Source organism: Monodelphis domestica, chromosome 4 (genome assembly GCF_027887165.1).
Source record: "Monodelphis domestica isolate mMonDom1 chromosome 4, mMonDom1.pri, whole genome shotgun sequence".
NCBI classification, from domain to species: domain Eukaryota; kingdom Metazoa; phylum Chordata; class Mammalia; order Didelphimorphia; family Didelphidae; genus Monodelphis; species Monodelphis domestica.
Window position 1 is genome coordinate 311486784 of NC_077230.1, and position 12640 is coordinate 311499423.

Genomic DNA, 12640 nt, shown 5'->3' on the forward strand with positions numbered 1-12640 from the left:
AGTTCTATGGAACTGATTCTGGGAAATGCAATTATATATATTGACAGAGCCACAGTAAGTTATTAAAAGAAAAAAGGAATTTTAGGGTTATAACCATAACTTTTAGAAGTCTTCATAACAGCAGGCAATCATGCTGTCCTATCAGATTCACATTAGTGTCATTGTCAGAGTCAAGATATTGGATTTGATGAATCATTTGTAAGAGTCAGTATGGCATCTCTATTACTAGATATGAATTTTATTCTCTTTTTCATTTCTCTTATTTCTTTAAATTCCCTTGGGTATTGAACATTCTATATGAGGAGACTCAAATATATGTTTTCTCTACTTAAGGAGTTTACAGTCTGTCTTGGAAGCCATCACAGAAACATACATTAAAAGTTAATTAAGAATATCATACTTTATTTTTTATGTTACTTAGGCAATTAAGAATACTGGGTTTGTTTTTAATGAGTAAAATAATCAATTTTTGTTCTCTCCTCTGTGCCTCCTCTGCTGAGAAAAAAAGAAAAAAAATCCTTGTAAAAATGTCTGTTGATAAATAAAACAAGTTATTTCACTTGTCAGGTCCAAAAATTTATGTTATCAACATGCATCTTGAGTCCTTTGCTTCTCTGGTAGTAGGTATATGTTTCATCAGTTGTCCTCTGAAATTGTGGATGGTCTTTGGTCATTAAAACAAAAGTTTTAAAGTTGTTTAAAGTTGTTCACTGTAACAGTGTTGTCATATAAACTGTTCTGGTTCTACTCATTTCACTTTGCATCACTTCAGACAAATTTTCCCAGGTTTCTATGAAATCATCCCTTTCATCATTTCTTATGGCACAATAGTATTCCATTACATTCATATGAAATAAATTTGCTTGGCCATTCCCCAGCTGATGGGCACTTCCAGAGTTTTAGGTTCTCTGCTACCACAAAAAGAGCCACCAGAAATTGTTTTGAACATATGGATTTCTTTACTTTCATAGACCTAGTAGTGAACATGCCATGTTTAGTGATTTTGGGGCCATAATTCCAAATTTCTTTCCAGAATTTCTGGAGCAACTTACAGTTCTACCAACAGTATATTAAAGTACATGAGTTTTTTCCCCCAGTCTCTCCCCTATTTGTTATTTTCTTTTTTTGATCAACTTTATCTAAGACTACAAATGACAGAACAGCTACAGATCTCTACTGGGAATGGAAATTTCCTTCCTTGGAGTCCCAACTTCTTTAAATAAACCCAATAGTAATAAAAATAGTAGGTAGATAAGACCATACCTATACAAGTATGCCTATTTGGGAATGAAAAGAAGAGACCTGTTCAAATAGGAAATGGTACCTTCCTCTTGAAAGTGACTTTATAATGGTGATACAATGGAACTTTTCATTTAAAATATCTTTTTTGTATTCATTTTTTTTGCTATGAATTTAAGAGAGAAATGTTTGGTGGAAGCCAAAGGAAAATGTGGAAATGGTAATTAAGTACCTAAAACTTGTCTTTAGATGTTGGTATCAATATTTGGTATTAGTAAATCCTAATGAAAGGTGACATAATCTGGAATATTCCCAAAGTTTTCTCCTTTGCATCTGTTTGTTGAAGGGTGGGGTAAGGTTGTATGTTCTTTCTAAGCTGATTACTGGGAGAAATCTCAGTTCAAGGGTTATTTTGGTTTATCTTATTTGCTTGCTTTTTTATTAATTATCATACACTTGAGATTAACAAAGAAATTGAAATTATTATAGAAGTATTTAAATCTCAACAAGTGAATTTTAATGTCTGAAATAACTCATGTCACTTCCTCAGTCTCTTTTAAGTTTATTTGAGTTGTTTCATTGGTATACATTTCCTCTTTCATTTGGTAGTACTTCGCTTAGACTCTTTTCTTCTTTCACTTTGTATTGTTTTTTGTAAAGGACTTTTGAGATTTCTTTATGGACTTAAAACATTATTCAATTGAATATTGGTCACCATTTATAAAAAGAATTAACTCATGTCAAAATAGCTGTCAGTAGCTTTTGACAATTTAATATAATGTAAAAATAGTAAAAGAAGAGAAATGTAGGAAAGAAGTAGACAATACTGTCTAGCTAGATACCATATAATTGCTGTCTGAAGAAGTCCAGCTCATCACCTGGCAAGGGCTCCCTCAAGTCTGGATCTCCACGTGGAGTCATGGCAGTCTTTTCAGTCAGAAGTCCTGGTGGTGTCTTCAGCAAAGGTTCCACCAGTGCAAGCCTCTTCCTTCAGCTCCAGTCACTCACCCAGCAAGCCTCTCCAGAGCAGAAAGCTCCAGTCCAGGAATAGTCCCAGAAAAATGACTGTCTGGCTCACCAACCCAGAATAAATGAATGAATCCATCCTTGGGCTGACCTTTTTAAGCAGTTTTCTCAGAGTCTCTTCCTGTCTCTTCCCCTCTTCACAGGAACTAATCATAGCCTTTGTGAAATTTAGATTTACTACATCCTGCTTAGTCTTTAAAATTTTAGCAACCAGGAATGTATACATCCCCACTTAAGGATTAAGTGTTGGGGAGGATGGTCTATGACCCATGTGCTAGCAAGTGACAAGTCAGAAACAAATGACTGACCCTCTTGGCTGAAGCCTCTGAAGCCAAGTTTAAGCCACCATTGGTATATGTGAGACACAGGAAGTGATGTAAAGAAACTGACTTTATATTTTGTATCACTTCCTGTGAGAGGGACTTGGGCAGTGGTACTTGACTTGGAGGAGAGCTCCAGTATGGGACCTCACACTGCTTCCCTTAGATGACCATGGGGTGAGTGATAAGACTGATTCTCCTTTTCCTTGGCTCTTTCTGGAGGCATTAGCCTCCACGGAGGTCCCTCATCTTGGAGGAGGCCTCGTGGCTGGAAGCTGAGCTAGATTTAATCTTCTGGGAAGGCCCCTTGACTGAGGCCTCTGAACTCCCCGGGCTCAGACCAGGCTGGAGCAGATCTTCTTCCCTTTCTCTCTCTCTCCTTCATCCTTAATTTCTTCCTTCTTTTGTAAATAAACCACCATAAATTCCATTATGACGAGTATTTCATTGGGATTTAGAATTTAAATCCCTGGTGACCACAAAAAAAAAATCAGTCTCAACCCTAAAATTTACCCTTAACATCTTTCAATTTGCCTAGCATTGCAGTGGGGGAGGTGGAGGGGGAGAAGGGGTAGTGCTTGTGGCCTTTGGAGGTGTTATTTGTGAACTCTCTTACCTAGTGACCTACCAAGTGCTAAGTAGGGGCACTTCAAATTCTTGATTAATCAAATTAAAGATTGCTGATTGATTACATTAAAAATAAATAAAAAGAGTCAATTCTCTTTCACAAGTAGAAAGGTAATAAACTGGGCTGGTGGGTAGGGGAGTAATAAAAGGAAGGGAGAGGTTGTGGGATCATTTAAAAGGCACTATAGCAAGAGGGGAATAATAAGAATGGAGGGGTGGGAAGGGGAACTACATTAGGGAGGGGAAATTGGGGAGACTGACTAAAAGCAAAAAGTTGGGAGAGAAGGATAAAAAGGATAAGAGAAAAGGCAGAATCAAAGGAGGAAGTCAAAATGGAGGGGAATACACAGATAGTAATCATAACTGTGAATGTGAATGGGATGAATTCACCCATAAGAAGGAAGTGGATAGCAGAATGGATTAAAAACCAGAATCCACCATATGTTGTCTATAAGAAACACACTTGAGGCAGATAGACATACACAGGGTAAAGGTAAGAGGGTGGATCAGAATCTACTGGGCTGCAACTGAGACAAAAAAAGCAGGAGTAGTAATTGTGATCTCAGACAAAGGTAAAACAAACATAGATCTGATTAAAAGACATAAGGAAAGTAATTACATCTTGATAAAAGGTGGTATAAATAATGAAGAAATGTTAGTATTCAACATACCAAATGGTATAGCATTCAGATTTCTAAAGAAGAAACTAAAGGAGCTTAAGGAGGAACTAAATAGTAAAACCATACTAGTGAGGGACTACAACTTTCCCTTATCAGAACTAGATAAATCAAACCAAAATATAAATAAAAAAGAAGTAAGAGAAGTGAATTAAATGTTAGAAAAAATAGAGCTAATAGACATCTGGAGAAAAATAAATAGGGATTAAAAAGAATATACCTTCTTTTCAGCAGCATATGCCACATATACAAAGATTGACCATGTACTAGGACATAAAAACTTTGCAAATAAATATAGGAAAGCAGAAATAATAAATTTATTTTTCAGACCATAATGCAATAAAAATAGTAATTAAATACTCATTCTTTAAAAATAAAAATAAAACCTTTACCTTCTCTCTTAGAATCAATACTAATCATATTTCCCTAGGCAGAAGAGTGTTAAGGGTTAGGCAGTTGGGTTGTGTCTTATCCAGGGTCATATAGCTAGGAAATATCTGAAATCATATTTGAACCCAGGACCTTCCATCTTTAAGCCAGGCTCTTCCACTAAACTAAACTTGCTGTTCCTGAACATTCTTGATATTTATTTGGGTCCATTTCTATCTTTTTCTGCCTAATTTATCCATCTTATTATTTTTATTATTGGTTACAAAACAGTCTTGATGATAATCAGTTTATATTTTAAAGTTTATAACTGTCTACCTTAATTAGTTTTAACTTTTAATACTCAAGGGCTATTTTATGAGTATATAATTCCAGTTCATTTTTCTCCCATTGTCACATGCTTCAATATATGGTATTAAAAGCTTAATGGTTTATGTTAAAAGTATTATCTTCTTCAATATATGCTGTAATTCCTCCATGCCTTAGTAGGGAACCATCAGGAGTAGTTATGCTGCTTATATTGGAGCCTAATGATTAGACTCAGAGTGTGCCCAATGGAAAGACAGATAGTTTTGTGAGTAGGATGTGAAAAAGGTGAGCTAATATCTATAATTTTTAATTATTTGCCTCCTCTCTCTTGCCCTCACAGGCAGGGGTATAAGAAAATTTTCTAGATATTCTTTCACTGCTAGTAATTAGTGGAATAGTCATGTTAAGAAGCTAAATCTTTCATAAGGTAAAATAGTTATTTAGTACATAAAGATAGAAGAAATAGCTTTTTGGTATAAGAATGAAAGAAAGGAAGAGAGAATGACTAGGAAATGATGTGACAGTATTGAAAATAAGACACTGTAATTCATTGATTGTTTGCAATGTCTTTATATATAGATTCCCAGAGAGTCAGGATTGAACCCTGGTTCAAAATTGACTTGAAGGACATAGGGAAAAGGAAGTGTTAAGCTAACATGAAGATGTAAAATCTATATCAGATTGCTTACCATCTCAGCTAGGGGAGTGGGGAGAGGAAGAGAGAGAATTTCAGACTCAGAATTTTTTTAAAAATGTTGGAAACTATTTTTACATGTAATTGGAGAAAAATAAAATAAAATTATAAAAAGAAAAAAGAAAAGGGATAGTTAGAGGGAGTTTAGTATATAGAGAATTAGGTCTAGAGATGGGAGCCTGGGTTCAAATTTGACCTCAGATACTTTCTTGCTGGGGAAGTCTGGGGAAGTCACTTAACCTCAGTTTCCTAGACCTTACCATTCTTCTTCCTTGCAACCAAAACTTAGTATCAACTTTAAGATAGAAGGTGAAGGTTTGAACAAAAGATAACACAAAGGAGCAAATGTACATAGTTCATTTGTCTAGCTGATGAGCTTGAACACATGTTGAATCAACTCTAGTACCAATTTTCATAGTGCCATTCTAACTACTAGGGGAGATGATAAATTCTGACAGATAATCTCTCTGAAGCTCATGGTTCTGGGTCCCCAGTAGATTTGCATCGCAAAGGAAAGATTTGGGTGACATGTAAATGAACCCAGAGTCAGAGTCAGAGTCAGAATGTGATCATGTTACCAATCCACTGGTGTTCATGGCATTGAGAGTTTGAAGGAATCTCACCTACTCCAATGTTGTTGATTTATTGATGAAGAAACTGAGATTCTAGTAATATTTAAACCTATACCACCTGATCCCAGATCCAATGGGATTTACACTGCATCACTACACAAAGGACTTTTATTCTGATTGCATGGATTCTTTCATTTCTGTAGAGATTTAGCTAAGTCGTCAGGCAAATCTTTCTTCACTGTGTGATAAGAGACAGAAATGGTTCAGAAAGGTTTCCTCTTTTTAAAAATGCATTGACTTCTCCATCCTTGAACAGAATCAATTTTTGTTGACAAATTTCCAAACTACTTCTGCTCAGCATTTAACTCTGAGCCAGGATAAGAGGAGAAGGCTTAGGTAGGTGCCCAGGGTTTACTCTGTGTGTTGTGTATTCTCCATCCCCCTGCCTAGCTTGAACCCAACTTACCCTTACCTGAATCTGACCCTTGTTTCTTGTCTATCATCCTAGGGCAGGAGTTCTTAGCCCATTTTCCCAATCAAATTCAAACTAGTCAAATAAACATTTATTAAGCACCTACTGTGTGCCAGTATTGTGCTAAGTGTTGGGGATAAATTATTAAAATGACAGTTCTGGCCTTCAGAAGGTTATAGTCTAATGAGGGGAGATCACAAACAAAAGGATGAAGAAAAGTAGAGGTTGGAGAAGACTAGAGGAGAAGACTTGTTCTATAGAGTGGAAAATGGCTGAGCAGTAGATGCAGAATGAAATGAGCTGAAAAGTCCAGTTTCTGCCCTCTATAAAAGAAAGCATTGGTGAGAAAGGAGTTTTGGTACTCTACCCCTTAGCTGTTCAATTATAGCGAAGAGGCTAGGGTAAGGTGATGTTAGTTATTGATTCCTTTGGCAGTCTGATGTAGTCTATGGATCCCTTCTTACTTTATTTGTAAATACATAAAATAAAATATATTTCAAAGAAAACCAATTACAATGAAATACAGTGATTTAAAAAACCTATAGGTTCATGGTAATTAACTCAACTCATGTTGAGTTGTTTCAATCATGTCTGACCCTTTTTGACCCCTTTGAGCATTTTTTAAACAAAGGTACTAGAGTGATTTGCTATTTCCTTCTTATTTTATAGATGAAGAAACCAAGGTAGGCAGGGTTAAGCAATTTGCTCAGGATCACATAGCTAGTAACAGAAAACAGATTTGAACTTTGGTCTTTCTAACTCCAGGCTCAAAGCTCTATCCACTAACTGCCCCTAGTCTCATGGACCTCATGCTCTAAACATTGTTGGGACTTCCTTCCTCTAGCCTGACACTATAGCCTCCCATTGACATAAGTCCTGTAGCAGTCAGGCATGCAGTTCTGAAGCAGCCTGAACAGGGAATTCAGACATTCCAGTAGGGTCTCGTTGATTATAGGGTATACAGGAGAGATGTCACAACCAACAGAAGTGAGGAAATGATGGGAATTCCAGAAATAAAAAGTTCAAAGGGAAAATCCAAAGTCAGAGCTCATCAGAATGCCAGATCAAACCTGGCGGAATTCATGTGCAATATGAGTAAGCAAGAAGGGGAAGTATCTAAAAGGGATTTAGACTACATTGGGAAAAAGGCATAAATGTAGTCTGGATGTATAAAGGCAGATAGGTGATGCATTTGATAGCTTACTGGATTTGGAGTTAGAATAGACTTGAATTTGAATCCTGCCTCAGAAACTTATTGGCTATGCCACCCTGGTCAAATCATTTAACTTCTGTTTGCCTCGGTTTACTCATCTCCATACTGGGGAACAGAATAATAACACAGTTGTTATGAAGATGGAAGGGGATAGTACATGTAAATTGTTGTACAATCCTCAAAGCACTCTATAAATGCTAATGATTATTATTATATAGTCATGGGTCAGTGATTCAGACTGATCTTGAGAAAATGGGCAGAGAATGCAGTAGTCACTGGGAACAATATTTTAGGGTCTGTAAGAGGTGGTCAGGTTCCTAAAGACAGTTAAATGGGGTAAGGATTACAGCTGAGGCAGAAGTCTAGGTCTCTGGGGATCCAGCACAACCTCATATAGTTTGACATAGAATCAAAGGTGGCAAACAGGAAAAAAAGTTACCTCTAAAGGGAGGATGAGGTGATAGATGATAAATGTAGGCTCTGACCCATCTAAATGCAGAAAGCAACTGATCAAATTTAGGCTCCAGAAATTATACCTCTATCCCCTTAAAATATATCTATCCCTGATCAGTTCTATAACTTTAACATCTCCGTATGTGTTTTGAGAAATGAAATTCTTTTAAATATGTATTTAATACAGTCATTTCACATAGAATATAGTCTATTTAATTCAGAATTTTGGGGTTAACAAGCAAGATTTCCAATTTTTGTTCTTTTCTTATTAAAAAACCTCCCATATTTCTAGCTCCCTTTTGCCATGTGTTCTTGGATGGTAAGGATTGTTTGCTTATTTTCATTTCCCAATGAATTTTCTCAGTGAATATTGTTAAGCAGGATATATAAGCAAAATTAACAGCTCCACTTTATAAATGAGGAAATTAAAGCTGAGAGTTAGGGATCTTTTATAAGAGGAAATATTTTAGATGAAATGAGACTTGCTAGTAAGTAAAGGATTTTAGATTCCTTGAGCTCTGCTACTCCCCCTACAAATATAACATTTTGGATGAAAAGCAATTTGATTTAATACATCAGGCCTCCCTCTACTTGTGGGATATTAGATATTAAAGTTGGGTGTTCATGTGGTAGATAAAAACTAGTTATTTAATAGATTTTTGTTTGTTTCAATAAAATAGTTTATGTGATAGTTCATTGGAAAGAATGTAAGATTAGAATCTCAGGAATTCAACTCAAGTTGCAATTGTGTCATTTACTATCTGTGTGACTTTGGGCAACATTTAATTTCTTTGAGTCTCACTTGATGGTTCAGGGAAGATTAGTACTTCCAGTATGAGGGCTTGCCAAGCTCTTTTCAAGGCTGAGTTCCTCTTTTGATGTCTACCTTACACCCTACTCTTACCTGTGACTCCAAGAAGCTGCAGCATGTGCGACAGAGAAGCCTTGCTAAACTATCTCAGTAGATGGGCTAAACTAGGTTGAGGGTAACCAACAGGCCTCAAGCCTATTGGTGATTTAGAGGCATATCTACAGCAGGCAGATGAATATTTCCTCCAGTGGAAAGGGAGGATGAGAATAATTTGTTCCTATGGCAGTGGAAGCAGGCACTTAGAGCTTGGTTAGACTTCAAAGAAGCCAAGGTCAACCACTGCCTGCTGAGTCATGCCACTGGATTTTGATGACTCTGCAAGAGGGAGTGAGGCTGAAGACTTTGTGCAAGCAACTCTGCCTTGCTTAAATCCAATTTATGCACAAGTCAAAAGACATCACCAGTGATGTCATTTTGGTCCTCTTCAAGTATGAAGAACAACATCCAACCAACCAACCAGCCTCATTTGTGAAAAGAGAGAGTTGGGAAAGGTGACCATTAAAATCCCTTGCAGCTCTAAATCTATTGACCTGCAAAATAAAATTTAAGCACACTATTTTATTTATATTATTTGATATAAATATGAAACATTAGCCAATTTTCCTCTCAGTCATTTAAGAAGTTACTCAGGGAAAGGAAGATCTTTGGTCAAATTCTTACTCTTACATTTATGTGATTTTTGCATATACATATATATGTATATACACACATATGACCATAAAATGGTGTGTAGATATGGGTGTGGACATTTGTAAATTCCTATTTCCCTCCTCTTCTCTTCATCTCCCACCCCAGACCCTGAGTTCTGACCGCTTTATGCCTATGGATCCAGAAAGTGGATAGTTTGGGAACTTCCAATTCAAATTTTGTAGATAATTAAAATGACAGTTGCTTTGTCACTTGAATTTCCACATGACTGGCTCGCAATAGCTATCTGTTAACTTAGAAATGTACTTTATGAGAGATTAGGCTGCCAAATGCATATTCTGAGGCTTTTTTGTTGTTGTTGTTGTCATTGTTATAGCTGAACATCCTAGGAAAAATGTTCAAATAGAAAAACTCTAGCCACATTTCCATGTCCAAAGCTAAAGGCTTGGAAAAATACTTGGTCACTTGCTCAGATTGTGAAGTGAGATCTGCATATCCCAGCAAGTGATTAACCCTATTGGTCCTGTTCCTGGTGTAGGAATTGATTCTTGCTTAAAATTTTGCAGCTACTGCTCAATTGTTATTGGCTATAAATTTCAGGCTGATCACTGGGATTAAGCTTCCAGATATCTGTTTTCTTTGGCTTAGTCAGTCATCAACCGCTGGAGAGGAAGCCCCGCCGCTTAGGCTTCTTAAATGGTTCTTAGCTGCATCTAGAAGGGTAAGGGATTGTCAAATGGCAAACAGCTCCCTCCTTCCCCAAGCCAGAAGTTAGATTAAATGTTGGCTGACAGGACCAGATGAGACTTAGAGGGGAGTCATTTGTTTGGGGTTAGAGGTGGTGCTCCACATCATTCGAAACTATTACACAGAGAACCTTGGCTTACCACCAAGAGGTCAGTTGCCTCTAGCCCACTTCCTGCAATAATGTCTACCATGTTGTGCCTGGATGATGCTGGAGCAGGTCCATGCACATGTGTGTGTGCGTGTGTGTGTGTGTGTGTGCAGCTCTATATACAGTACTTGGTCTCACAAACAGGATGTCAAAGAGTCAGGTGCAATTCTGACTTAGGCTTGTGCCTATATGTTTGAGAATAATCAGCTCCTTTTGGAGTCAGGAGGACCTGAGTGTGAGATTTGACTCAGATACTTACTAGCTGTGTGACCTTGGCCAAATCACTTAAACCTTTTTAATCTCTGTTTGCTTATCTGTAAAATGGTAAAATAATAGCACCTACCTTTTAAAGTTATTGTGAGGACAATAACCCTTCTTTGCACTATTCCACTTAATTTATGCATACAATTTTTAACCCAAAGGGTAGAGCCAGTTGTAGGGGAATGGAAAGAGCATCGAGTTAGAATTGGAGAACTGGATTCAAATCCCACCTCTGCTATGTACTACCTTTGTGACCCTGGACAAGTCACTGCTCTATGTTGGTCTTCAGTTGCCTCATTTATTTGCATCTGGGGTAAAACAGAAGAATTTAGGGTTAATTTGTTGAGTCTTAATCTCCTCCTTCTTGCCATCTGACTGAGGTTACACCTGTATTAGACTGGAGCATCAAATACAGAGCTCCATATGAATGAATGCTTGGTCTCTTGTGCAGGGACATACATGCTGTCTGGAGGATAGAGCAAGCCCTTCTGTCCAGTACTCAGGGACTGGAATTGATGATGGATTGAGACTCAGTCAGAGGAACTTACTGTCCCTTATCAGCCAGATGCATGTCCCTTTGCAAAGGCCAGCTACCCACATTCTGTGACATAGGAGGTGCTCCGGTCCATCAGAGATCTTTACCCTGACAGAGTCTCACAAAAACTAATCAAGGGCTCTGCATCATCTTGCTGCATGTCAAATGAGGGGTTGGACTAAGTCACCTGTAAGTTCCTTTTGAACTCTAAGTCCTTTGAAGTTAGGACTGAGTTTAATGATGACGATTAAATTCAATGTAATTAAACAAATGTTTGTTAAGTACCTACTATCTGTAGTATACTATGTTGCAATGCTTCAGGCTGGGGAAAAGGGGAGGGGAGTACCAAGAGGGAGAGAATTGTTTGTGGGATCATAGATATAAACCAGGAATTCTTAACTTATTTGGTGTCATGGACCCATCTGGAAACCTGGTGAGGCTTATCCTTTCTCAGAATCATGTTTTTAAATTAATGAAATAAAAAACATAGGATAACAAAGGAAGCAAATTACAATCAAATGTAGGTATCAAAATATAAAGAAAAACTCATGGGCCCAGATTAAGAACCTCTGATGTAAAGGAAAGAACTTCAGTGCTCATCTAGTCAATCTTCTTTTTACCAGGGGAAGAAACTGAGGCTCATGGTCCCAGAAGTAATAAGCATTAGAGGCAGAATTTGAATCCAGGTAATCTTACCCCAGAATGAGTTCTCTTTCTATTCTACCATAATACTTTTCATACCTTTGTATTATCTCTAAACTTGCTTGTATAGGTGGTCACTCTTTACTAATTCTAAAAGTTTGTTCAGAAAAATTATTTTCTCTTAGCATTTGATATATTCTGTCTTTACCAAGATGAAAGAAAATATAGGAGATCTGAAAATAAATAAGTTAAGATTTGAAACTGTTGCATTAACTTGAAACAAATTAAAGCCTTTTCTTCTCCTTTTTTAAAAAAGTAAGCCACAAGATTGCAAATGAAAATGGGGAGCCAGCCTGGTTGGTTGAGAGGAACAGAAGCATTTCAAGTTGCTCTGTGGTGGCATTTGTTTCTAATCAAGACGGGAAGTGCTGTGGTGGAAAACATCGCTTAACAGAAGAATGCTGGGGCAGATCTCATGGGAACCTCTGGGAACAATCAAAACTGCCTGTTTAAGAAGCAGAGTTTCCTGATATACTTTGAGGATACCTCATATTATCTTTTTTGAGATACCATTTTAGGAATGAATGCTGGCCTGCATCCATAATTTATCTACATTAAAAAATGTAATATCTGCAAGGAAGACATAATCTCTGGATTGCATAGAATCCATGTATAGAGGAAAATAGGAGCAAGATAGTGGCATTTTTCTGATTTTAGGCAGATGTTTGATGAAGAAGAGATATGATGAAAGGCAAAGTCCTACACTGACCCTATTCCACTCAGTTACAGAAAGGAAATT

General features: G+C 37.2%; 1 long non-coding RNA gene across 1 annotated transcript; it reads left to right on the forward strand.

Annotated features, from left to right (window-relative positions):
* The first annotated feature begins 2013 nt into the window (after nucleotides 1–2013).
* LOC130458889 (uncharacterized) lies at nucleotides 2014–12617 on the forward strand. Its single transcript, XR_008918258.1, has 3 exons — nucleotides 2014–2762; nucleotides 11823–11885; nucleotides 12158–12617. It is a non-coding gene; the product is annotated as an uncharacterized LOC130458889 (long non-coding RNA).
* Nucleotides 12618–12640: the final 23 nt, after the last annotated feature.